The sequence below is a fragment of the Nomascus leucogenys genome, chromosome 22a, assembly GCF_006542625.1.
Source record: "Nomascus leucogenys isolate Asia chromosome 22a, Asia_NLE_v1, whole genome shotgun sequence".
NCBI lineage: Eukaryota > Metazoa > Chordata > Mammalia > Primates > Hylobatidae > Nomascus > Nomascus leucogenys.
Window position 1 is genome coordinate 80,149,722 of NC_044402.1, and position 27,747 is coordinate 80,177,468.

A 27,747-nucleotide genomic window follows, 5' to 3' on the forward strand; every position below is an offset into this window, starting at 1 on the left:
AAGCAAATGGCCAAGATAGATATCATTCCTAAAGAAGAAAAACAATGTGAAGTGCTTTGCTCAGTCAGCTGCGAAGAATTTTTATACATTCACAGATATTAACATATTATGACATTGGTGTAGAGACAAACAATTCAATGGAATGGAATAGAGTATAAAAAGAAACTTGCACATACACAGAAACTTGATTTTTGGCACAGTGAATAATGAAAGCCAGAGGGGAAGAAGAAACTATTCACTAAATGACTCTGGAACAACTGGTTATCTATACAGAAGAAAGAAAAATGCATAAAATTGACTGCATAAAAACAGTTGCTGGTAAATTCAAGATTTAAAGCTAAATTATAGCAATTGTAGATTAATATATTTGGGATCTGTATAATCTCAAGGTAGAGAAATACTTCGTAAATGGAGTATTAAAAAGCACAATTCATAAAAGCAATAAAAATAGTTGATTATATTAAAATTAAATATTAATTTTACCAAGATTCACCAAAAATAATAAAAACTCAAGGCATTCCATGTGAGAATTTATCTGCAACACAGAAAACTGAAAAAGAATTAGCTCTACTATATAACTACTACAAATAATTTTTTTAAATTAGTGATTGTATTAAAATGGTCACATGATATGAATAGGAATTTCACCAAAGAGGAAACACAAATGGCCAATAAACATGAAAAGATGCTCAGCCTCATTAATTACCAGGGATATGCAAATTAAATCCCCAATGAGATAGCATTTCACAACCACCAGATTGTCAACAATTTTAAAAAGTCAGACAGTCTCAAGTGTTGCAGAGAATGTGACACAATAGACTGATCATCTGCTGCTGGTCAGAGTGCAAACTGATACTACAACTTAGGGAAATACTTTGGCATTCATTCATTCATTCATTCACTTAATATATAATAATTGACTATTTACAATGCATCTGGCAGTATTCTGGGGCTATAGCATAAACAAAACAGAAAAAAAAAACCATTTCAAGTTGAACATGCACATCTCTTAAACCTTAAACTCACTTCCTGGAGATTATATGCCCTCAGAGTATAATTACATAACCCAGAGAAAGCTGTACATATGTATATACGTGAATGTTCAAACCAGTATTGCTTCTAATTAAATTAAGAAAGTAATCCCAGCACTTTGGGAGGCCGAGGCGGGTGGATCACGAGGTCAGGAGATCGAGACTACGGTGAAACCCCGTCTCTACTAAAAATACAAAAAATTAGCAGGGCGTGGTGGTGGGCGCCTGTAGTCCCAGCTACTCGGAGAGGCTGAGGCAGGAGAATGGCGTGAACCCGGGAGGCGGAGCTTGCAGTGAGCCGAGATCGCGCCACTGCACTCCAGCCTGGGTGACAGAGCGAGACTCCGTCTCAAAAATAAAAAAAAAAAATAAATAAATAAAATTTAAAAAAAGAAAGGTAATAACCAAAATGCGGATTATCAGTAGAACATATAAATAAATTGAAATGTAGGATATAAAAAATATATTAGGTTGATGCAAAAGTAATTGCGGTTTTTGCCATACTAAATAAGCATTCAAAATGAATGAAATACAGCTACACATCAAAAAGTATGAATCTTAAAAATTATATTATGGATGAGTATGTGACAGTAGGCAAAAACTAAATATACTTTAAAACACGCACATCTAGTGGTAAACTAAAGAAAAGCAAGAGAATAATTAACACACAATTCCAGACAGGAATTACTTCTGGGAACTAAGGAAGAAGCAAGGGTTATCTGAGGTTAAGGTTTTATTTTTGAATAAGGGGGTAGATACATTGGTGCCCAATTTTTCAAAGCCAAGTGAGTTTTCATATATTTTCTGAAAATATTATATATTTTTCATTTTAAAATACTCTACATTCTTAACATACTAATTAGGCTAAGTTTCTTTGCTTGGTTATCAATTGGGACCGAAACAATAAAGTAGTAAAATCAAGGACTCACAAATGTCGCTGCTCATACATCATATAAAAACTAGTATATTCTAGTATTACCAATTAGTATAATCTTATGTTAGTGAAAATTAAAAGAAGCAATTTAAAGGCATCGGGTGGGGCACAGTGGCTCACGCCTGTAATCACAGCACTTTGGGAGGCCGAGGCAGGCAGATCACTTGAGGTCAGGAGTTCAAGACCAGCCTGCTCAATATGGCGAAACCCCGTCTCTACTAAAAATACAAAAATTCACCGGGTGTGGTGGTGGGTGCCTGCAAACCCAGCTACTTAGGAGGCCAAGGCAGGAGCATCTCTTGAACCTGGGAGGTGAAGTTTGCAGTGAGCCAAGATTGCGCCACTGCACTCCAGCCTGGGTGACAGAGTAAGACTCCATCTCAGTAAAATAATAATAATAATAAATTAATTAACAAAGACATCAGAAAACTAAATGAAGCCTTTGTGATAATATGTGATTATCAAGAATAAAATCTACAGTATTGAAAGAAACTGTCTAAATCTTCAATTAAATTGGTTCTCAAAAATATTTTAGTTATGTAAATTCTTCCAAAGACATGCCGATCAAGGTAGAATCACTCTATAATTTACCCTATTAAGAAATAAGCCTCAAAATTCACTAAAATATTAGAAAATAATTTGTAAGAGTTTATATAATGGAAAGCCATTCATATAGTCTGACTCAGCACAGCAGTTACAATGTTACAAATCATATTTAGTGAACATTATTCAAACATAATTTTAGTTTAAGACTAGCACAAGAAGCTAAGGTGATACTTTGCAGGATAAAAATATTGAAATGGAAGCTCCTTTTTAGAGGTTGATAATTATTTTGACTCTTTAAGACAAATTCTAATAAATAACTGTTCTCTAGACAGTAAGCTGGGAAGCTAGGGAGGATGGGAATGTATCTGTCATCCTTGATGCATAGAATAGTGTCTGTACACATAAATGAATTATTTTTATAGAAATTAATGTAAGATTTTTATAATTTAAACCATTTTGCTATGAATTTAGCTTATTTTGAAAGTGAATTCTAAATCTATGTTGCTGTTGGTAGACATCCATAAATATTAGTATTTAACTTGAGAAAAATTATATAATTCATATAAAAAATAGCATTGTAATAAATCGATATCACTACTGTACATCTATGGGAAACTACACAACAGTAATTAAACTTATATAATGTATATTTAATTTCACCTATCAGATCAGGAGCCACAGCCATTTTTCAAAACATAGTAAGAAAAGAGGCTTGTGTGATTAAAGGTTCAGTGTATACTGTTCAATCAAATAATCTAATTTTTAAACACCTAAGTATTCAGAAATGTCAAGTGAAATTACTCCAGCCTAGGAAAGTTGTAGATTTTCAATTAATAGGTTAGTTATAAATGAAATACTGCTTTAACCATACTTCCCTATGACATATTTTGCATAGTCAACAACAAAAACAAGGTTCAGTTACCTTAAAATTACTCATCACGTATATATAAAGACACATACATGCATGTATATATATTTATGAATATATAAATACACACGTTTTCTTCTAAGATATATGTCATATATATTATATATACATGAAGGTAATTTTTAGACATTTTCTCTGGATTCTATAAATTAAGTGTTGTCTTTTTTACGTATAGTTTTGATATGTATTCATAATGTTCTGTATTTCTCTAGCTTTGTCAGTTTCACACTGCTCTACAGTATGAAATTGACAAGAAATCGTGCAAAACCGACAACTGAAAGCACAGAAATTTAACAAAAAATTACTATGCAAATTGTTTGAGAAAGGCTAAAAGGTAGCTATTTGATAGCCATGACTATGTTCCAATTGATAAGATGTTTCAAAGAAACCCAGATTATTTTAAATATATGAACCTATATAGATATACATCATATACATATCATATATACATATATCATATATACATATATGGTATATATATGAATATATGTGTGTGTGTGTGTGTGTATATATATATGTATATATATATATATATATATACAGAGAGAGAGATAAATCTAGACAATAGCACACTACCTTCCTACCTTATAGGAAAAGATCTACAGTGTTCTTAGAATGAAATCTTAGCATCATAGCTTCTGCATATCTCCCTAAAGTGGTAGCTCCTACTTTTGCATTCTTGTGGACAACTGTCATTTCAAACTTTCTCTCCACAACAACCTTCTCAACTTCCTTTAAAACAAGTATGAAATACCAGTTTAAAAAAAGGAGTAGTGTGGTAGGTTCACCTTTGGATTCTGTATCTTTCCCTTCATTAAAATCTCATCTATTTACTGCCCTAACAAACCAGTTACCATTATATTTGGGGGCTTCATGTCTCTTTTTATCTTCTTAATGCATGTCTTGCACCTCTCCATATCCTTTACGTGTTTCCTTCTATCATCGGCCCATTCCAATTCCGGACATTGTTTTAAAAATATAATTATATAAGTCTGGAATCACATTCCTCACTCTTTCACTTACTAGCTGTAAGATCTAGAGGCAGTTATTTTCTGGGCCTCTGTTGCTCATTAGGATACGGGAGTATTAGTATATACTGAAGCCATTTTTTATACAGTAAATGTGATTATACGTAAAGCACTTAACATAGTGGTTGGCACAGGGTAAGACTTCAATACACCATGGTGGTGGCGGCCTAGTGTTTTTATTACGAGTCACCCTTGAGTGCTCTGTTCTAGGCTTTCTACATCATTTCACGTTGACAAAGTCCAATATCAACACACAAGTAGCCAAAAAATTATGGGCTACTTCTGTTTAATAAATAACTTGTGACAAGGATGAGGAGGAGATAATATAGTACTATTCTGCATTTGTGCTTTACACATATCTATAGACATCATCTTATGTAATGCACATAGGATATCTGTCAGTTTTGTAGATGTATAGCATTTTTCTTATTTGAAGCATGAGATGAAACACAGAGACGTTAAGTAGTGCAACTGGATGTTGACTAGACATTGAGCTAGTTAATGAAGAATGGAGATAAGAATCCACATTACTTTAACCCGAGTACTTTAACCACAATGTGTGACTTAAATGAGTATATCACATTGTCTTGAAATAGTCATCTTGTGGTGCAAGTAGAGTTCCGTGTGTGTGTTTCATGGAGCACTCAGACTATAGCAATGAGTTCAGATGAGATGAACGGACACTCAACATTAAAAAGAGATCTCAGCTGCCTTTAAAGGTGAGTTGAATGAATCAGAAGCAAGGTATTTTATCTGATAACCACTCAATTTTGTGACTTTATCATTTTTATAAACTTAAAATATATTAAAATAAATCCTCATTTCAATTATCCCACTTCTGGAAATCCATCAGTTTCAGCTTTCCAAAAATTAATCTCCAAACAATATAAAATACCACTGATTTAATTTCTTGTCCACAGAATTTTCAAAGGGAGTCGTGCTATCTAAGCAATCTTAGGATCTTGCAGCATGAGCTATCTTATAATGACACACTTGGGAAGTCCTGTATAATAAGGAAAATAATATCTGAAAAATGTATGATTGCTACAGCTATAAATGGCTACATCTGCCCTTTTAAGGAGTAATCATGGGAAACAGCAACAACGTTTGCCACCTCAAAACATGTATAATCTACTTAAGTAGACCATAGCAGTGTAGCCATTCTGCTTAGATATAGTTTTATTGCTACAAACTTAGAATTATATACAACATAAGAATAAACTGGGAATTATATGATTAAAAATGTAACCAATGAACATGACCAAATAAAAACTGATTTGAATAACCACCATGGAAAAACATCATGTCACACCTAAATCCTATGTATTTAAGCCATATGGAGTGCATCAAAAGCTACCATAAAGTGACTAAAAAGATTTATTTTGAACATTGAGGAAATCTTATTTGTGAGCAGATGCCCAGACTAGCTTGGAGGCAGCAGGTTTTCACTGGGTGACAAATCATATCACTGGGGCATTTTTGTGAAGTCTATAAAAAGAATGTTTAATAGTAAAATGCATGAATATTGATAATAACAAACAAAATGGGCACTTCAAGATGTTTCTGTAGAACATCATAATCACAAACAATGCCCCGAATCTTGAAACAAATGTAGCTCATTCCCATTCCCAGAGAGCAACTGCCCTTTTGTCAGATTTGACTCTTTTAGACAAAAATCAGTGAGAAAGTTGTCTGAATAAAATGCATATGATTAAACCCTCCGAATGTAGTTATCTCAATAATAATCTCCATTTAATCCTTTGTGTTCTTAGAACAGCTAATTCTGGAGAAAATAAAAAACATTACCCATTTTTTCTCTTTTTTTAAACTGCGAGTGCAGTCGAACTTCAAGCACCTATAAAATCACATAAAAAGTTTCCTTAGAATTTTCCAGCAAAAGTGGTTCTTAAAGGATACTAAAAAAAAATTAGTCTGAATTCCTTGTTTTGGAGATGAGGACTTTAAAACCCACATAACTACGTGACTTACTTCAGGTGTCAAAATCCATTGGTAGCAGCCTCAAGATGAGAATCCAGAAAACCCAACTCTGATCTGGTGTTCTTTCCACCACACCATGACCTCTTTTATATGGAAGAGAGCAGTGAGTGTGAAAAATACACATTTGTGGATCTTGGGTCTTGAAAATTTATGTTTCCCATAGTTAATATTTTTTTAGCCCAAAATATAACAGCATTGTTATATGTGAAATATATTTTTAAAACTTTGATTTTAAATTTACTATTAGCTGGTCCCAATATATTGCACTTTCTTCCCAAAGGACTGATGTCATCAAAAAATCTTTAATACTGACTGGTTTGCAAACTCTAATCTTTAGGGAAGACTTTGGAACAGGAACAAAACAACACTGAAGAATGAGTAATAGAAATCAATGGGAAAATATTCTTCAGAAAAAGCCATTCCATTTTATATATTTATAACTTTAAAGCCCATTATGGATTCTTCATAAAAGATTAAGTCAGGAAACTATTGAAAATTATTAAAAACTCGGGTAGCACAAGTACTTTTTAAATTTTTCTTAAATCCAACTCCCAAAGTAATGTCTTTTAAAAAGATTCAAGTAGATTATGCTTTAGAGTATTAGCCAAATAATAGGCCAAATTCTAATGACATAGTGAAGTAAAAACACGACTTCAAAGAAAATTTAGTTCACATAAAATATTTACTCTAAAGTCAAAACTGGATAAAAGAAAACTAATGAAAATATTATTCTATTCTCAAAAAAAAAAAAAAAACAACAACAAGGAAATTAACCTTCTTTTTAGTTCCAGTTCCTGAAAATCCCAAAAGGAAACATTTAATTTTCTAGGACATCCCGAAAGACACAGGTAAAAAGGAAACACAGTTAGAGCTGAATTAATCAAGCAAACATCATTGACAATCAACAGAACCTTCCTGGTGATTAAACACAATTTGAGACAGCTGGAGGTGGACTCAATCTAGTAGTAAATTCCAAGGAAACAGAATCTTAGGAGTGCAAAATGGTGTTAGAAAAACAGAATTTGTAAACAGACGTAAACCTCTCAGAAGTTTCAAGACCACAGGGACAAAATCAGAGTGAAAACCAAAAGGTAAACCTTGCATTTTCAAGTTCAGAGATATATTATTAAATTGTAGCTTCTTGCCTGGTCTTGTTCTTACATTTCAAGTTGCAGTAATGCTTACATGAAGTACTCACCTTCTCTAATTTTGTAAATATTCCAAGGGTCACATTACTATTAGTTTTCAGGAAGGCAGAAGATTAAATACCATATGATATGGTTGGGCTCTGTGTCCCCACACAAATCTCATCTCAAACTGTAATCCCCATAATCCCCATGTGTCCAGGGAGAGACCAGGTGGGAGGTGATTGGATCATGCGGGCAGTTCCCCCAAGCTGTTTTCATGATAGTGAGTGAATTCTCATGAGATCTGATGGTTTTATAAGTGTTTGACAGTTCCTTCTTCACACGCTCTCTCTCGCCTGCCACCACGTAAGATGTACCTGCTTCCCCTTCCGCCATAATTGCAAGTTTCCTGAGGCCTCCCCAGCCATGTGGAACTGTGAGTCAATTAAACCTCCTTTCTTTATAAATTACCCAGTCTCAAGTATGTCTTTATAGCAGTGAAAAAACAGACTAATATACCATAGTATCCCCAGGCTAAGATTGCTTTAGTTGTTAATTCTAAATTGTTAAATCTAAATATATCTGGACACTTGCTCAATCTATTTAACACTGCATTGGGACAATTTTAAGATTGATTACACTCTGCTTAGAGTGACCACACATTCCAGCATGAGGTAACACTAAGTTTATGCCTGGGTCCTGGCTTAATCATTAATAACTTTTAGAAGTGTCTAATTTCAATGACAAATCATATTACCACCACCTGTGAAGAACTTTAAGTTGCCTCTTCTCTCATTCTTCTGGCCTTCAAGAAGACATTCTTCCATGTGATATAACTCTAGAAAAGGAGTTAAATGTTGACCTCACCATAATAGGAACATTTCAATATATACCTTGACTTCTTACGTTCTATCTCCTGTCCCCGTTTCTTCATTACTTTCTATTAGTAGTATAAACTTTAGTTCTTCCTATGGAAATTGTGCACTACTCTTTTCTGCAAGATTCTTCCTCCATCCTTAGCTAGCTTGGAAGTCTATGCCTAATTTTAAATAGTAAATGTATGAGAAAACGCTTTAAAGCCACTAATTAACTTCCAAATCAATTATTGCAATAAAGTCCATTTGTAAATTATGTACTACTTCTATACTGATAAATAATTTAGTACAAAATTTAAGCTCAATAAATGATATTGAATCATCATGTGAATGAATGAACAATTCAGAAAGAAATATATATACATACAGCTTAGTGTGAAGTAATAGAAAAATTATTATGATACAAAGGGAAATAGAATGGTAACAAGATAGAGGAGAAGCAGCCTAAAATCAAAAGTCTAATTAAATTTGAAAGAGTCCTTGCCACACACTGATTGTCCACAATGACCAGCATATTCTAAGGCAACAAAAGTGATAAACTCAGTTTACTGGGACCTTTTTTCCCTTTTTTACCAAACACCATCAAAATATAACTTAGACTTTATCATAAAAGTCACTTGTTAACATAGATTAAGGCTTTGAAAATATGCATTTACCTGACCAAAACGCAAATATTTCTTCAAGCAAAATATGTATACATTTGGTTTCAACCTGTATGTTCAGATTTGGCTAGTGCTGTTCCCATTTTGTAAAAAGAGGTAGCCAAGAATTCAAACTTAGAAAGGTGTACCTCTGCTTTTACTTTTTCCCACAATTACCACATTTCTAAGCATTGTGCTATATTCTGTGGCATATGTAACTTCATTTGATTATCATATCTACTGGATGACGTACATTTCACAAATGAGAAAACTGAGTTTAGAGAGGTAAGAGAACTTTCCCACACAGATAGCAAGAGTCAGGGTCAGTGTTCGAACCTGTGGCTGCCTGATACCAAGTCACAAAATCTTTGCCATGTGTACTTTCTTAATTCACTTGTAACTGTTTCTTCACAATCAATTCGTTTGTGGTGCTTCTTTCAAAAACTCTCCAGCACCTGCACTGCAGAGCGCAAACCAACCCCTTTAACCAGTGATTCTCAAAGGTAACTTTAGAACAAACTGAGGAGCTCTTAATAATACCCATGCCAGCAATTCTGATTTAATTGATCAAGGTGGAGCGTGGGCATGGTATCAGTTAAAAATCTCCTGCCAGAAGTGGTGCCTCATGCCTGTATTCCCAGCTACTCAGGAGGCTGGAGTAGGAGGATCATTTGAGCCCAGGAGTTCAAGGAAGCAGTGAGCCGTGATTGTACCACGGCACTCCCACCTGGGCATCATAGCAAGACCCTGTTTCTAAAATAAACAAACAATAAAAGTTTCCCAACTGATTCTAACATGTGGCCAGAACTGGGAAGACTACCGGAAATGTGCACACCAGGCCCTCTGCAACCAGCTTGCCTGATTTGCTAACTCTTGTTTCTTTTTTTTTTTTTTTTAATTATACTTTAGGTTTTAGGGTACATGTGCACAATGTGCAGGTTTGTTACATATGTATCCATGTGCCATGTTGATTTCCTGCACCCATTAACTCGTCATTTAGCATTAGGTATATCTCCTAATGCTGTCCCTCCCCCCTCCCCCAACCCCACAACAGTCCCCCAGTCCCCGGAGTGTGATGTTCCCCTTCCTGTGTCCATGAGTTCTCATTGTTCAATTCCCACCTATGAGTGAGAACATGCGGTGTTTGGTTTTTTGTCCTTGCGATAGTTTACTGAGAATGATGTTTTCCAGTTTCATCCATGTCCCTACAAAGGACATGAACTCATCCTTTTTTATGGCTGCATAGTATTCCATGGTGTATATGTGCCACATTTTCTTAATCCAGTCTATCGTTGTTGGACCTTTGGGTTGGTTCCAACTCTTTGCTATTGTGAATAGTGCCACAATAAACATACGTGTGCATGTGTCTTTATAGCAGCATGATTTATAGTCCTTTGGGTATATACCCAGTAATGGGATGGCTGGGTCAAATGGTATTTCTAGTTCTAGATCCCTGAGGAATCGCCACAGTGACTTCCACAATGGTTGAACTAGTTTACAGTCCCACCAACAGTGTAAAAGTGTTCCTATTTCTCCACAGCCTCTCCAGCACCTGTTGTTTCCTGATTTTTTAATGAAAACACATGAAGAAATGCTCATCATCACTGGTCATCAGAGAAATGCAAATCAAAACCACAGTGAGATACCATCTCACACCAGTTAGAATGGCCATCACTAACTCTTGTTTCTTGACAGTCCCACACAGCCACCACACCCTCTAGGCATGACACAAACAGACCACCATTTGGCACTAATCTGTACATAAAGAAAGAATGCCTAGCAAACGAAAGAAACTTTTTTGGATTAAGATCGCTCTCTTTTTTGCACAAACGTTCAGCCTTTATAATTTGAGGTTATAATCTCTGAACCTATTAAAACTGTCTCACAGCAGGAGTTTAATGAAGCATCTTCTCCTGCTCTGTTTCTGCTGTCATTTTTCATAAGGCAAGGAAAGATGGAAATTCATAGAATTTTAGCATTAGGTCAACTGATTGTGTCCCGTTAGCTCAGCCAATTTAGAGCATGGTGCTGAGACTAATATCATGGCTTTTCTGTTGTCCAGTTGGCTCTTTATGGATTCACAAACACTAACTTTACCCTTAATCCTGTGTAGGAAATACATAAACGCCAGCAATTATGCAGCTGATCATAATAGTAAAGGGGTATGTATGACTTGGTGAAAATCCAATAGCATCATCTTGAAGTGCAAAGAAGAACATATTTCAAAGAGTAGCAGTCCAGCCAATTTGGACCAATTAGAAGACAGAAGGAAAATATCTAGTTAATCAATAGTCAGCTGATCATAATATTAATCAAACCTTTCATGCTTCAGTTCTGCAAGCTGATGTTGAATATAAGATAAAATCCCTCCCATTTGGGCTCAGCTGGGATTTTGAGTTTATTAAAAAAAAAGAATGAGTTAAATTAACATTCTAACTCAGCATTAAACCCCTAGAAGCAAGAGAATTCATCATAAAATGTCCATCATTTCATCATAATTCTGTATTACAACCCCAAAGGTAAGATCACCCAGTGTTATGAGTTTCTCAAACAGAGAATTAAATGTATGAGATTAAAAAACAACAGGGTGAGCTCAGTGCAGCACTGAATGCTGTCACATTTGCAGATTTAAGGTATGCTTTATTATATTTTAATGTGGTTTTGGCCATTCTTCCTTTATTTTTTAATATGGTAGTGTGACTTGCATTGAGCTACCTTGAAAATTTTCATTTCCAACACAAAGCTGAAATTCCCCAAGACTCTTAAAGTTTTACACAGACACTCAAAAGTAAGAAAAGTAGAAGTTTTGAGGGAGGGACACTCAGATGACTATGTACACTCATGAATTCTTGCAGAGTTATTTCCAGCAAGTATGGAAGGTAAACATGCATTATCAGTTAGGCTAAGCCTGGATACCAGAAATGATCATAGAGGGTCAATGCAACTCCTGCTCAGGACTTGACCGAACACCAGCTTTTTGTCTTGACCTTCTAGGCAACATACACTTAGGAGGACAAGAGCAACAGGCTGGATCATCATCCAGTTGCCTGGTGGGATGACTTCTCTTCTATATCATTTCCCATCCATTAACTGTGACTAGAAACCATAAAGTCATCATCTAGCAACTCTACAAGCTTTTTCTGTGATAACTTTTGATCACATCACATTCTTTCCATTTCCCCTCCACTTCTTTCATCTGTTACCTTCTTTCTAATGTGAATATATTTGCTATTCTCAAAGTAAGCCATGTGTATGTTAAAAAATTTAAAAGTACAAGAGTATAATAGTTAAATATGTCTACTTCAAACAGCACAAAGGGCATACAGTTTAAAGTAATTCTACCTTGAACCCATTCTCCAGTCTCCCATGAAATAAATTCATTCTCTTCTTCTTTTTCCTGATCCCCTCCTCCTTCCCCCATACGTATGTATATATGTACATACACACATGCAAACATACACACCTATCTTTTAAACAAACAATATATACTTCGTTCTGCATATTGCCAATTTTTCTTTTATTTTGCACATTATTCCATATCAGTTCTTACAGACATATCTTATTATTTTAAATTACTGCATAATATCACATGGCATGGATGAACCATAATTATTATCATCTATTGCTGAGTATTTTTTCCTGTATTTTTCTACTACAAATAACATTGCAATAAAATCTTTATGTATATGTATATACACACATGCAAGGAAATTTATTATTTTATGTGTCTTTGTATACACATGCAAGTATATCTGTTAACTAAATCTGGTAGTGAAATTGCTGGGTCAAAAGAGATACACCTTTTAAGTTTTAATAGTTATTACCACATTGCCCTGCAAATATTAAATGAACCAATTCATACTCCATACAACAATGTATGAGAGTGCCCCATGCCCACACACTAGGTAGCTCATTGTGCTACCATACGGTTTGATCTTATCCATCTGATAGGTAAGAAAAATAGCTAAGAAAAATAGCATATTTCTTTTGTTTTAATTGAAGGAATCTTTTTATGAACAGCAATATGAAATAAAGTATTGAGTTCTGCACAAGTATTCACAGATCCTATATTCAAGTGTTCTATCCTTTAGTCAACATTTTAAGTCTATCACTTATTATCATATGCCAGGTATTATATTGAGAGTCACATATTTAAAAGAATCAAGACATAGACCCTATCCTCAAAGTACTCATATACTAATAGATGAGAAAGATATTGTAAAATAAATAATACACAGTATAAGTACAATAATGGAATATGTATACTGTCTGAGTGTAAAAGTGGCTATGGATTAAAAAAACCTGTTCCTTAAATATATCTTATTTTATTATTTTTATGTAAATATATTTAAATGTGAAAAAGAAAAATAAATACCTTGGCCAGCAAGAACCATGATTGTGACAATTACAGCTAATAATTATAGGTTCTGATTAGGTGAAGGACTATTTTTGCTTACTACTCATCTATATTTATTAAAATAAGAGTAGGCAGAATAATTTATAAAACTCTCCATCTTACTTGATACTTGCTTTGGGAGCTTACAACTTTGTCTAAAAAATAAATAATGGGACTTTTTTTTCTCTATCAATTTTGCAGATTTTTTTTAGCTCTTATTTGATTGACAAATCAAAGCACAAACTTTAGTCCCTGTCACTGGTCCTCCCTCAACTCATTGGACGATTAAACTTTTACTATATGGCGATTCTTATTAACTATTGGATTTGCTATGTCATACTAAAGAAGTTTGCCATTTAGCCTGAGGTGTGTCAAGGATAGTTAATTATATTACACAGAAAGCCCTTTCAGTAGTTAGATATGATAAAATGTGATAATAACGTTAACATCATTGACTGGTAAAGCTACTCCTTGAGCTTTTAATTATCATTCCAGACTTCTTTAAATGCTGTCTTCCAATCAATAGAAACGCTTTAAAACTTTATACCAGGGCCAGGCATGTAGGCTTACGCCTGTAATCCTAGCACTTTGGAAGGCCGTGGCGGGTGGATTGCCTGAGCTCAGGAGTTCAAGACCAGCCTGGGCAACATGGTGAAACCCCATCTCTACTAAAATACAAAAAATTAGCCAGGCATGGTGGTGAGTGCCTGTAGTCCCAGCTACTCAGGAAGCTGAGGCAGGAGAATCACTTGAACTCAAGAAGCGGAAGTTGTAGTGAGCAAAGATCACGCCACTGCACTCCAGCCTGGCGACAGAGAGAAGCTCCGTCTCCAAAACAAAACAAAACAAAACAAAACAAAACTTTATACTGGAGTAAATGCAACTCACTAATGCTATTCTCTTTTCACGTCTTGCCTTCATTTCCAAACCTCATCACATTGTTTATTTATAGTCTCTACTGTTAAGTTGTCATTCAAATGCAAACATTCAAGCTGGGTTACACATGGAACTGGGCAGAAGTTGGTGTGACATATGAAAGCTGTTGAGTGGGGGTGTGGGGTTTGAGAGGTCTAGGTTTAACTTCTAGTTCTCCTGTCTTCAGCGAGTCACTTACCTTTTTGATGATGCTTATTTATTATCAAGTATAACGAGAAAATGTTACTTTTCTCTACTTCTCAGGGTTATAGTAAGGATCAAATGAAATAATAGTTGGAAATGGGTAAAGAGTTAAAAGCAATAAAGTTCCTCAATTCCCTTTCAGAAACTCCCCTTTTTTTTTCCCTGCCCAGGCCCATTCTTTATGTGGCCCCCACCTACTCAAAGCCTCACATGTTGTGCCATCTAACTTGGGGTTCCTGTAATCCGGCTCCATATCACCCATCAATATCTACCTGTTTTAGGTTTTAACTTTCAGACCCTAATTTTTATTAAGACATCTATAATCGAAAAAAGAATCTAAAAATAACAACAGCTGAATTTATTGAGTACTTTACCACATGCCAAATCATAAATTCAATTGCAACCCCACAGCTTTTACTAGGATAATTTCTGATTACATTGTATTCCTCCCATGTTCTCTCCACTTGCTATGCAAAAACCTTTATATATATTATTCTCACTTAATCTTTGCAACAAATAAAATTGAGTCTATTATTATTCTTGTTTTACAGATAAGGAAACCGAGACTTGGAAAGTGAAGTAATTTGTCCATGATCACACAGCTAAATTGTGGTGGAGCTGTGCTTTGAATGCCTCAGAAACTATTCCATAACTCCACTACTCCACTGCTTCTCTTGAATACAGAACTAATGTAATGAACAAATGGTCACTCACGCATTACCTTTGAAATTTAACATGCTCATATAATCATAGAGTCTGAAGTTAGAAGATCATCTACTTTAATGATCTATCCAACCCTTAAACCTCCTTTATCATATGCCTAAGTCACAATCTGCCTTTTGCTTCAGTAACACCCGTGAGGGATCTGTACCATGTCCAAAAAAGAAAGGAATCCCTTCATCTTCAGACTGCTCTACTGGGAAGTTCTTTATATCAAGCAAAAATCTTTCTTCTAGAAAACTCTGTCTACTGACATTAATTTTACCCAAGAGCTTTATTGAAAAAATATAATTCAAATGTTACATAAAATAAGTCCCCTGACAATCTCTTCCCCTTGATAAGGTACTCAGTGCACCTTGACCAGGCTGGTCACCTTCAAATGAAAACACCTAAAGCCCTCCTCTGCATTTCACCCAAACTCCAGGCATGCTCTGCCCAGCTGAGCAAAGAGCAGGACTCCAACCTTCATTGTTATAGATACTCTATTTCTACAATTCCCATCTAAGAGACCACTAAGATTGTGTGAAGCAATCGTATCACGCTTTTGACTCATATTATGAGTTTACATTTTATCAATATTCCTACGTCATTTTTCACTACTTCCTCCACTTACTGTTAGTTGAAACTGATCATGTTGGAGTTGGGCCACTTTTCTAGAATAGTGGTTTTAACTGAGGCTGCACATTAGAATCACGTTGGGAGCTTTAAAAATATGGATTCCCAGATAGCAGCCGCAGAAATTCTAATTTATTTAGTGTGGAAGGTGGCTCAGGATTTACATCAATTGTCTCTTCCTATATATGTATTATCCCAGTTTGATAACATCTATAGATTTAATGGCTAAGTCATCAATGTTCTCACCAAGTCATTGCAGAGTCCTGGAGCCTTCCCTTAAGTTAATATTGGCCAGGTAGATTTTAGGTATAGATATTCAACCAGTTACAAATCCACAAAATTACACTGTCATTCAGTCCAGAGTTTTCTATTTTGTTCACAAAATAATATCAACAAAGACTTTGTTAAATATCTCCCAGAGAACTAGTCTAGGGCACCGGTTAAAAGCATGGATTCCACCCCCACTGCAAATTCAAATCTCAGCTGAGCTAGCTAGATGACTTTGGGAAGGTACCTTAATCTCTCTGTACTTCAGTTTCCCTAATGCTTACCTACAGGATTGTTGTAAAGATTAAATGAGTTTATACATATAAAATGTCTTGCATATGGTTAGCTTGAAAGTCAACTATCATTCCTGTTATTATTAAGTCTCATTATACACCATTTATTGCATCCACTCCATTTTAAAAGGACAATGATAATATTTGCTGCTGGAGAGCTGATCTGATGCGGTATATAGGCTGAGTGGTGAGAGATGGTGAGGTACCTCGGGGTTTATCGATTATAGAACAGGCTCCTCTAGAGGGATATAAAGCACTGCCAAGTCTTTTGAGTCTTAAGCTGTTGCTTGTAGTACTCTGGTGAATAGTTTTGTTGGTTGAACTATTTGGGTTTAGAACTAAGCATAGTGGGGTATCTAATCCCAGTTTGAGTGTTAGCTATTGTGTTTTCAGGGTGTTAAAGTCACTTTTGTAGTTTATTTTTACTTCAGTTGAAGCTTTTTACAGCTTAGATGGAGTTTAGCTTCATTGTAGGTTTACCTCAAACACGCTTTTCACCAGATTTTATTAGTTTGGGTTAATCATATGACCATGGTGGCTGGCACAAAATTTACCAATCCTAGAGTATTAGTATAGCTTAGTCAAACTTTTGGTTATTGCTGGTTAAATCAGTTGTAGCTGAAGCAAGTGAGAAGCATCAGAGATCATTTCCAAGCCATACCTATTTTCTCCTTACCCCAATTAAAGCATGATTCAGAGCCCATTACAGGATTTCTAACTACTGCAAGAGTGGTATTCATTGCTTACCTTACTAAATCACACAAAAGTGGCTATGTACCTAAATTACACAAAATCCAAAAGCTCCTAGATTAAGAGTTAACTAACTTATTATAACTATACTATTACCCATTGTGCAATAATAAAAAACACAGAAAGTATGGAAAAATATCAGAAACAGAAGCCCTTACAGATTCATTTCTGAATCTGCTTACTCCTGGATGTTTTGAAATTTCTTCAAAATGTAGCCTGCCCTCTCCCAGCACCCCTCAAGAATCCTGAGTAAAGAAATTTCCCTTTAACTTGCTGGAAGGAAGGGAGAGTTCTAGATGTAAAGTCATTTCTTCCATTGTCTGCTTAAAAATCATCACTAATGGAAAATGAATCAGAGAAATAGAAAACTGGCAATACCATAGATCTCCAAGTGAAATTCACACACCAAATTTGAAATGTGAGCAAAAAGATGATTTGCCAAATGTCCCAGTGGCATTGCAGAGTCCCTGGAAGACGTCAGGGACAGAGGGCTCCTCATCTCTGACAGTCTAGGTGTTCCCTGGGGGAGGCATCTTTTTGTCATTCAATTGCTATTTGCCAAGAAAAGATAGCTATTGACCAGCATCACCTTTTAAGAAATTAAAAGAAACAGAATTCTTCAAATTAGGAACTTTAACTTACCTTTCAGCACCTTTTCCAAAAATTTGAGGACAAACGTTGTTGGAAGATCTTTAGGGACTGAAATTTAGATTATGGATTCACATTGGTATTTTGCGATAACAAACACGTCACACAACCAAATAGGACTGAAGTAAGTAGGAGGACATTGATGCCAACATGGGGATGGGAGCAAAGTATTTAAGGTAAAAAGGGATCAGAATCTTTTCCTAAAGAGCATAGTTTAAATACAAGAAAAGGCCACCAATATCAGTTTAAACTAGTAGAAGAAGTAACGCATAACACAATAACGTTTATGACTAGTCAAAAGTGGGAAACAGATTGATGAGTGGAGGCAAAAAACATCTTGAGAGATTTAAAATGATCAGATTGAAATAAGGGTATAGTGTTAACAGACAAGAAAAAAAGGGAAGAAAATAGGAATTTGTCCACTAGGACAATAGACACTGAAAAATGAATTAGATTATTTGGTGGGAGTAACATTTAATTCAAAGAAGATATGGTTTTGTAAGAAGTACTTTCTTGGGATGGTAGACTTAATTCATTTCCAAAACTTGGGTTAATGGCACTCACATTCAACTGATCAATTCAGGCTCAAAACAGGTTCCTGGTTTGAATGTTGCATAACTGACAGAGAACTGAGGTGGCATTTTAGACTGGAAACAAAAAGGTCAGGTTTAAGAAATTACTCCAAACATGTTGTCCATATTATTTATTAATCAACTGTAGGTTCTCCTAACACCACATTCTGTTATAGTACATGTGGTTCACTTCTGTGATTTTTTTTCTTATTTTGAGAATCAAATTATACACTGATGTCTAGTTTTGACTGTTAAGGATATTAACAAAAAGGAGGAGGGGAATATTAGTAAGTGAGAAAAGAGAAGAAAGGTAATACAGAAGCTGAGTGGGCAAAGGGGATTTTGCAATATGGCCTGAAGTGACACGAACACTCTCAGAAAAGGACCCTTTATTCCACAGGGAGATTGCCCAATATCTAAGAGTAACATTCAGATCCAGGATAGAACATTCTGCTTTGTTCCAGTGTGGTTAAAATTGGGATAGCTTGGGTCTGGGAATGGAGTTTTGGTAAACAGCTTAGCATGTGTACAATTAATATTATATTAATATGTTATAAAGTTGTTAAAAGAATTCAGTAAAAATCTACCTATAAATATTTTGACATCATATAAGGCACACAGTAGGTACATAATAAATATTGTATCTCTTCTATTTTATTCGGCTATGGTAAATTGAATAATTAAAGGATCCCATAGATTTTCTTCTAGGTCAAGTTTGCAAGTTATTCTGCGTCTCTGAGAAATCTAGCGGGTGGCAGTCAGAACTAAGTCCTAAAATCAAAAGGGTAACAAATATTTAAATAAAGGCCAGATGAACGGGTAGGGGAGAAGGCATTGAAAGAGGCACCTGTCATTACGCATCTTAACTACAACAAAACAAAATGAATTAATAAGTATCTCAAACCTGCTAAAGAAGGAAAATCCCTAAAATAGTCTAGTTGACAAGGGATGACGATTAGAAGCTAATTGTATAATACTCATTATTTATTCAAAATGTTACTGACATTTATTTAATGTGCTGCCTTTATTATACTAGTAATTATAGAAGGCTTTCATTTATTATTTGTAATTTAGATTCCATCAGTCCTTTATTTCTTGACATCATTTTAAGTTTCTCAGATAGTAACTTTCTTTCCCTAGGAGTTTTCAGGCATGAACCCTAACAGTTAAAACTGATCACTTTTACAGGAATGTGGAGCCTCCATTTTGGCACTGGTAAAACCAATTTTCTAAGCCATTACTGGAGACTCACTTTCTTATTTAGAAAGTAGGTAGAGTTTCCAGATGCAATACAGGACACTTAGTCCAAGTTGAATTTTGGCTAAACAACTAACAATTTTCAGTATTAAGTATGTCCCAAATACTGCATTGGATATATACTAAAAATATTATTTATTGTTTCAGCTAAAACTCAAATTTAACTCAGAGATTGATATTTTTATATGCTAAATCTGGAAACCCTAAAACTTGATGTTCCTAGTTTATTAATGGGAAGTAGGAAAAAAAGTAAGTGAAAAGACTGAAAGTAAATAAAGCTTTAAGGTAAGAAGCCACTTTCTCACTAAAGTATACTCATCTTAGCAACATACCTCAAAAGAAAGTACAAACTCTATAAATTGCCCAAATTATTGTTGGATGTATACAATCAGGAAAGCCAAATTTGGATAGTACTTTCATTTTGCAATCATGTTTCTCAACTAAAACAGGTTTGTATCTGCTATTTTTTGTAACTAGTCATTTTTAAGGTCTGCTGAAGAACAACTCAAGATGCTATACCTTAATACAAAAGTGAAAAGATGCAGGCAAATCACTGAGATTTATATCCTCATGATTTTGTAAATCCTACTACTTCTGAAAGAGAAATTGGTACTAAGACTTCAGGCAGATATGCCAAATTAATCCCTTCTTTCTTCTGAGTGAATGTCCTATGTTCTATGTAATATGACAAATGTCACTATTCTAAGAGAATTCTAACATTTTAAAACTTTTTACAAAAGGTTTTCATTTATTAAACATGTTATATCATCAGGAATTTCAAAGAGAAAATGTCAATGCCCTCTAAGTTTCTCATTCTCAACCCACAAATCCAATTTGTTTCATGGGCTTTGGGGAACTAATAAATATGAGATATTTATTTGTAAGTCAAAATCTAAAACTGAGTCCCCCTGACAATCTGATGATGATTTGTGACATAACATTCCCAAAAGAATAGAAGAAAAAAAAGTATCACATTTTGCTTCATCTAAAAACACAAAATTGTTTTCTAATTATAATGGAACATATTACACTCTGTATTTCAATAATATTTTATCTTGACTCTTCACATGTGTAATCACTTAACCCAGGCAAAGATCTAATAATTAAGAAGAAAAAATCATGAAATTCAGGATTTATGAAGTGTTGTCAGTTCCATTGTCAAGACCACATGAGGGAAAAAGTATAATAGCAACATCCAAATATGTGCTCTATTCCACCTGCATATCCATTACCACAATGCAAAGAATCAGCACAAAAATAAATACTCCACTAAATGTCCTGGTAATTTTGATCACCTCTATTTCAAAATGCATTATTCAACCAGGGTTATCTTCTGACAGAAAGAGAAGGCTAAGGAAAGCATTCTTAACACATTGACAAATGCATTTCATTTTTATTATGTGGAAACAAACAAAAACTGCATTTAATATTAATATCGTTTTAGCATTTGAGAGCTTTTGCTTTTGTAAATGAGATGATTGCATGAAAGAAGGCATTTTTTGGGTCAAATTTCTAATGTATCTACAGGTTGTTTTAATTTCATTATTTAACTCGCCCTACTCATAGCACATACACGTACAACTAAGTACGAATAGCTTATATCAAATATAAGATGTATTAAAGCCTTTCCCTCTCTCCAACAGTGCTCTAGGATGCATTACCAGGCAAGCAGATAAGTGTAATGATGAATTGCATAATATGGCCAACATTAATAGAGTGATTTTCTGCAAATGTATTGCAAAAAATAAATACTTCACACTTCAGAACATAACTATTTGGATGTCACATGTTAGCAAAGGACAAAGTGGCAGATACTAGCAACTTTAAATCTGTAGGTCCTTGATTAAACAATATAAAGGAACTTGAGAGAAATGACAATGCATCTAGAGAATAGATGAGGTTGAAGGTAAGAGTCTATTCTTGAGGGTCTAATTAGGTTCTTCCCATCTCTCCACTTTTTTTTTTTTTTTAATCTTCATAGAGACGCCTTAGCAGAAGCTATCAGTTTTGACAGTACACAGAAATCCTGGCAGTGAACCATAAATTGACCATTACCATAAAAAGAGCTGCTAAATGAGAAACCATGTGCTCAGTATAAAACTAATTTCATGCTTTCAAAAGCACACAGTGGCTTCTAGCAAGATAGTGGCCCTGGGACTTGCCGAGACAGATTGGTGAACACAAATGGTTTGCTCCTGATGCGTCTGCTTAGCCAAGCTTTACGTGTACTGGCAGTAAAAGAGGTTCTCGAGTCTTCTATCAAACAAATACACACTTAGCTATAACTTTAAAGCTGAAAGCTATAAAACAGCTGCCTCAAATAAATATAGCAGGAAAAACACATACACTCATATACACACACACCCCACGTGCCATGCTAGCTGCTTCCAATCAAAGAAAAATAGATTCCCCTGCCAACCTAATATACTAAACAGCCACTTAATAAGCATAATGCTATTTAATACATTATAACCCTCACACTCCATTCATGCTTAGAAACACCAGAATTAGAGTTTAGCCAAGCCTAAGCAATAGCACTCCATCTACTTGGAGGCTAACTTTGTGCCTGCCCTTATCTAGTTGGCTTTCAAATACCATATATACTTACAAGGCTACATCAAACCTTTCCAAGCATGACGATCTAGTAATTTAACCTCTCCAGGTGAGCACAGGTATTTTATGTATATTTAAAGGATACAATCTGCTACATTTAAAGCATCCCAGCTAATAAAAACACACTTCATGAAGATATACTGTTAATTTCCTCCCATTCTCATTCGGCGCACAGTCACTAGAAATTAATTACTGTTGGTTGTCCAGTGCACGACCGGTCATAACTTCTAATTATTAATAATGTCGAGCGTCACAAGGTGTCAACTCCAGTATGTAATCCACATCACTTACTTTCTTAGTTATCTCGAAACATGACTTGTCTCCTCCTATCTGTCTTTCATGTCAAAGATTCTACAAAGCACATTTTGTTTATAGCCTCTCTAATAATATCTGAAACACATAATAACACTGCTAATTACCTACTTTCAGTAATGGTAGCAAATTGCATAATATCACTGACTTGTTCAGAATGTTTAAAATGCAAAGGAAGTCACCTACTGGTAAGATGTCCTCGGCAAACAGCTAGCACAGAAAGAAAGGGATGGTTATCACACCCATGTAAGGAGTTACTTCGCAACAAAATTAAAGAATCATATATTTTGCTCTTCACCTTTGCTCCTTCAGATGTGTCAGCACGATGTGATAAACACAATTGAGGACTCCACAGGATTCAGCATAACGTACGAAAGAATCTCTTACTGACATCCCAGACCCCAGCATCCAAGTTTTAGAATAAAAATGCTCACCTCTGCTAGGAAGTCCACTCCACATCCTGGCAGGGCTCTCACCAGCTTCAAGAGCAACCAAGTTGGATAAACAAAACTTCCAGTATGTGACCAGGATAATGCACAGCGCTACCGAGACTTGGCTCCAGCCCTGATTATCTGTGTGACAGCACCACGTTATATCAGTGCCGCTCCAAGCCTTCCCAGTTGCTGGCTTATTGCACTGCTCATTGAAAATCCTTTGCACGCTGGCAACATTTTAGGGAAGGACAAGCACACTCTGAGTCATTTGTAAAGAAAGCAGAGCAATTTCAATTCTATATCTCCACGCGTGCTGAAACCAGAAGCACCGTCAATGTACAAGTCTGAGGTGGATTTATGCTGAGAAACAGGCAACCTAAGCCTTCATTATCAATGCATGAAATCAGCCACTGTGATCAAATTCAAGCAAACCACAAAAAGGATATGATTATGAAAGTCTCCACAGATTTAGCACCAAACCTTGGGGAATGAAGAATCATCTATTGAAATTGTGTAAATGTTAAAAATAGCTCTGGCTTTTCAACAATGAGCAGGATACAGGGAAGAAATCAGTAGTCTATATTATAAGGACTTATAAAGGCTGCATAAATCAAAATAGCTGTAGGTTCCTGGGACTTCGCTATAGACAAATGAAATCACTGGAGACAATTACAATTATAACAAAAAATAATTCCATATATTTGACACAGATATCCATTAAAGGGCAAATCAAACATCCTTTAACTCCTAAGTGCCCATCTCTAAATTAAAATAGTGGTGATAGTTAAAAATGTGCAATGCTCTGCTAGCACCAGGACAAAATACCATCAATTTTATTCTAAGACAATTTCATAAACAATAAAGATGTAAATCTATTCTGTGTAACAATAAACATGCAAGATAGATATTTTTAACACTATAATCTTTGCTCATTATTTTAAAAAATCTATAGTTCACTAAACCCATGTATTTTTATCCCAACTACCTCCAAATTTATACTTTTGCTTTTTATCATCCTTCCTCTTTTGTTACTAAAATATAAGATGCAAGAGCTACCGGACATTGTCTTTAGAAAACACAAGGTCAGAAAGCAGTATTAGATATACCCCAGAAATACATATACCCCAGAAAGCAGTAGCAGTGATTTGAGATCACAAAATATACAGCTTTGACATGTGCATGCAAACTGCAAAGCAAAAAAGAAATAGTTTATTAAAAATCACAAAAATAAACTGGAAGAAATTCCTAGGAGGCAACATTGACAACACATTTAAGGTTCTATTCAATTTTTTAAAAAGGGTTTTAGGTTCTCATTGAGACTCTGAAGGCCAAACAAATTAGAATCCAGTAAAGGCAATTCCTGATTTGAGGATCTCCTATAAATGACTGGGTTCAGTTCTAGTAACCCTACCAGCTCTGAGATGACACATTTAGAAGTGTCTACAATATGAAACATCTGTGTAAAACTAAGCAGCACACATTTACGTAACACAGCATTCTGGAGCAACATTAAACACAGCACTCTCATGGGCATTCTCACTATGTCCCCATATGGAAAGTTGACTCCTTACGGGCTGCTGGTTAGATGCCCTTGCTTGGAGACAGATTAGACACACAAGTGGATATGCACATAAGCGTGTGCGTATACATATACCTATGCCATTGAACACACTTGCCCCTCACAGTCACTTTTGCCACCTGAATTCCATTTGTTTTGTGTCTCCTGAAGCCCCTAGGGCAACATTTGAATGTATTATGAGAAACAGCATCGGGCATCATTGACTTTGCAACTGTTCAGTGTCCTCTCTCTCTTCTATCTTCTCTGCCTCACCCAACACACACATGAACTTTCCTTCAAAAATAGTCATAGGAATAGTTCATAAGAGATTGTATGCCTAAAAATCTTTTTATTATTATCACACATGAAGCTCCCTAGTAATAAGATGAAAGTTTAAAATTAAACCAGGATATTTGATTATAGGCCAATCCCTTATCTAAAACCCTTAGTGCTTGATGCATTTCAGAATTCAAATGTTTTCAGATTTTAGAAAGGTAATACTCTACATATGCCAGGAATTATATAATGCCTCCAGTGGCAGATGTTATATAATGCTGCATTGGAGTCTGGGGCAACAACTCTATAATCAGACACATTAACATTCTATAGCAAAACATGTGCATATTCATACTCATTGGGATAAATAAATGCTATAATTTAAGCTCACATTAGTTCATGTCACGTTTTCCCATCAATATGGATTATAAAATCTTCCAGTTTTCATTGCTTCTTGGATTTCAGAAATTGCAAGTAAGAGATTGTGGACCGTATAAATGTTTACCTAAACTGCTAGAAAGTTATGGATTGGGAAATGGTACCTAAGCAGGTGTTCTCTTACTTAGGCAAGAAATCTGGAGGGTACTGTTACTTTAATGGATGGGCAAAAATATGAGGGAAGGTGCTACTAAGACTGAGACACAAAGCAGAGCAGAAATGTGGCAATAATGCACAATGACAAAACTAGGACGTGGAAAAGACAGGCAAGAAGAAGCCACTCACAATGACTGAATCAAAAAAAAAATAAAACATAATAATAATAGTACTCATTGATCACCCAAACTCTATACCCACTAGTGTGAAAGGCACTTGACATAAATATTTTTTTAGCAACCTACCTTAATTTTCAAAAGGAAATTTTAAAAGGACGCATGTATTTCAGAGGGAGGCAAAACATTGGGTTTATCTCACCCTCTTCTCATTGTACCCAAAAGCAAAATATCCAAAAGCAAAATGTTAAACAGTGCATGTGGCACTGTCAGACACAAACAAAAAAATAAGCTTTGCCTTATGAAGTAAAGATTTCTGTTTTATTTGTATATGCTATAAACTACTTGCTATAGAGGTTCTTTAAAATCAGTTTCAGAAAAAAGTAGCGATATTTTCTGCCATCAAGAGTCAACTGTTTTAAAATCCATTTTAAAAACAAATGTTCTCAAAAAACAAGAATAATGTGTTGCATTTGCTTGGAGTCTTTCTTATGAGCACATTTCCCAAATAAATACTTTTCTTTAAGTACATTAAAGAACTTTATTATAGCAGAGCATTGACACTACATTTAAGATTTTAGGTCAATAGAACATTCGCTGTCTTCAAAGAGCATTTCCTGGGTGCCTTTTGGGGCCTAGACCTGCACTGGGGAAGTGTCCAGGAGGCATTTATGTGAAGAGTGGTCTTTCTATTCACTGAACAAACTAGACTGGAATGTGTGGCTCTTAGTATCTAGAACACAATCTCAAAGTCATTTTCTATCTGAAGAAGGAAACTGCATTTATTTTTTTGACTATACAACATAATTTGGTGAATTCTTCTTTTTTTTTAGCAACCAAAATGGTGCCCCGATGGTTTGATGGAGTTATAGCAGCTTCTAAAAGTAACTTACTATCCTATAAGATGAGTAACACTTCAGGGCTATGATTAAAAAAAAAAAAAAAAAAAAAAGCTCCCTAAACCTTTCACATCAAGTCCATAAAATAACAGATAAATACCCAACATCTACAGGACAAGAGTCTCTGGATTGCAGTGCAGGCTCACCAGAGGGCAAGCTCTTGAAATGAAGTGGGTTAACATGATGTGTGAGTGCCAGCACACTCAGCCCATTAAAAAGTACAGTATCCAGCCCTTCTACCTCCTCCAAACTCCATGTAATCAGAAGAGCAAATATGTTTCACAGCTGGCCCAAACCCAGCTCAAGAAAAATCATTAAGTGCCAAGGACATATACCAACCACATGGTCAGCTGTAACATTCCACAGGGATATCTAATCCAGAACACTGTCCAACAGCCTCCTTGGCTGTGACACTGTTAAGACGTGAAAGTCAAATGTCTGTGTGAAGAAAGCTGGTCAGTCCAAGTGAAAATACATTCATCCTCCAGTGGAAATTGAACTCACTAATTACCACTGGGCTTGGCTGACTACTGAAAACCCTTCTCCCTGGATTAGTTTAAAATAGGTAACACTTCTATTCCAGGCAGACACCAAGGTTTTAAATACGCCTTTGATGATTTAAATCACTCAGACATGAAACACTTGCCATGATTGTCTAAGACTCAGTTTCCACACTGAAAGGTGTATTTGGTTTTCAAAATCTAAAAACCAAGACTTGATGTTAAGCAACTCTTATCTTTTAATACATATAATATGTAAAAGTTTATATTCAAAGGCATTCTTAAAGAAAAAGACAATCCGTCCTTCACTAAAAAAGGGTCAACCACTCCTTTTAATCATTTTATCAAACTTCCATTCAAACTCTTTTATGTATCAATCCCTTAGAGTTCTGTACTTAATCCACACACTTGTATAATCCACACCCTTGTTTGACAGTTTTTAACCACATGTACAGAATATGGAGATGTTCTATAATGACTTTTCCAAGTTTACGTCAAGTATAGTTTTAGGTTTCTGACACCACTGAAAACGGCTGGGGCTCTGTCTCAAATTCAAAGCATTTGTGCGGCAGGAGGTGGTTAGAGTTGTAACTTGAGACCATCCTATTTCCAAAGTTCTCTACTCTCATTCCCAAGGAACTTCAACCTCAATAAGCCCCACAATATCAATCTCAATTAAATTTATCTGGGGAGAACAGAT

The 27,747-nt window shown here is 35.3% G+C and overlaps 1 protein-coding gene and 1 long non-coding RNA gene across 5 annotated transcripts in view; both read right to left on the reverse strand.

The window, feature by feature from the left end:
- Positions 1-27,747, reverse strand: part of ZNF385B (zinc finger protein 385B) — a 422,583-nt gene that overhangs the window by 281,577 nt on the left and 113,259 nt on the right. The gene's annotated exons all lie outside the window — the stretch shown is intronic.
- On the reverse strand, positions 15,852-27,494 carry LOC115832432. The gene is made up of 3 exons (XR_004027927.1): positions 27,482-27,494; positions 24,511-24,518; positions 15,852-16,943 (listed from the first exon to the last, which is right to left on the reverse strand). It is a non-coding gene; the product is annotated as an uncharacterized LOC115832432 (long non-coding RNA).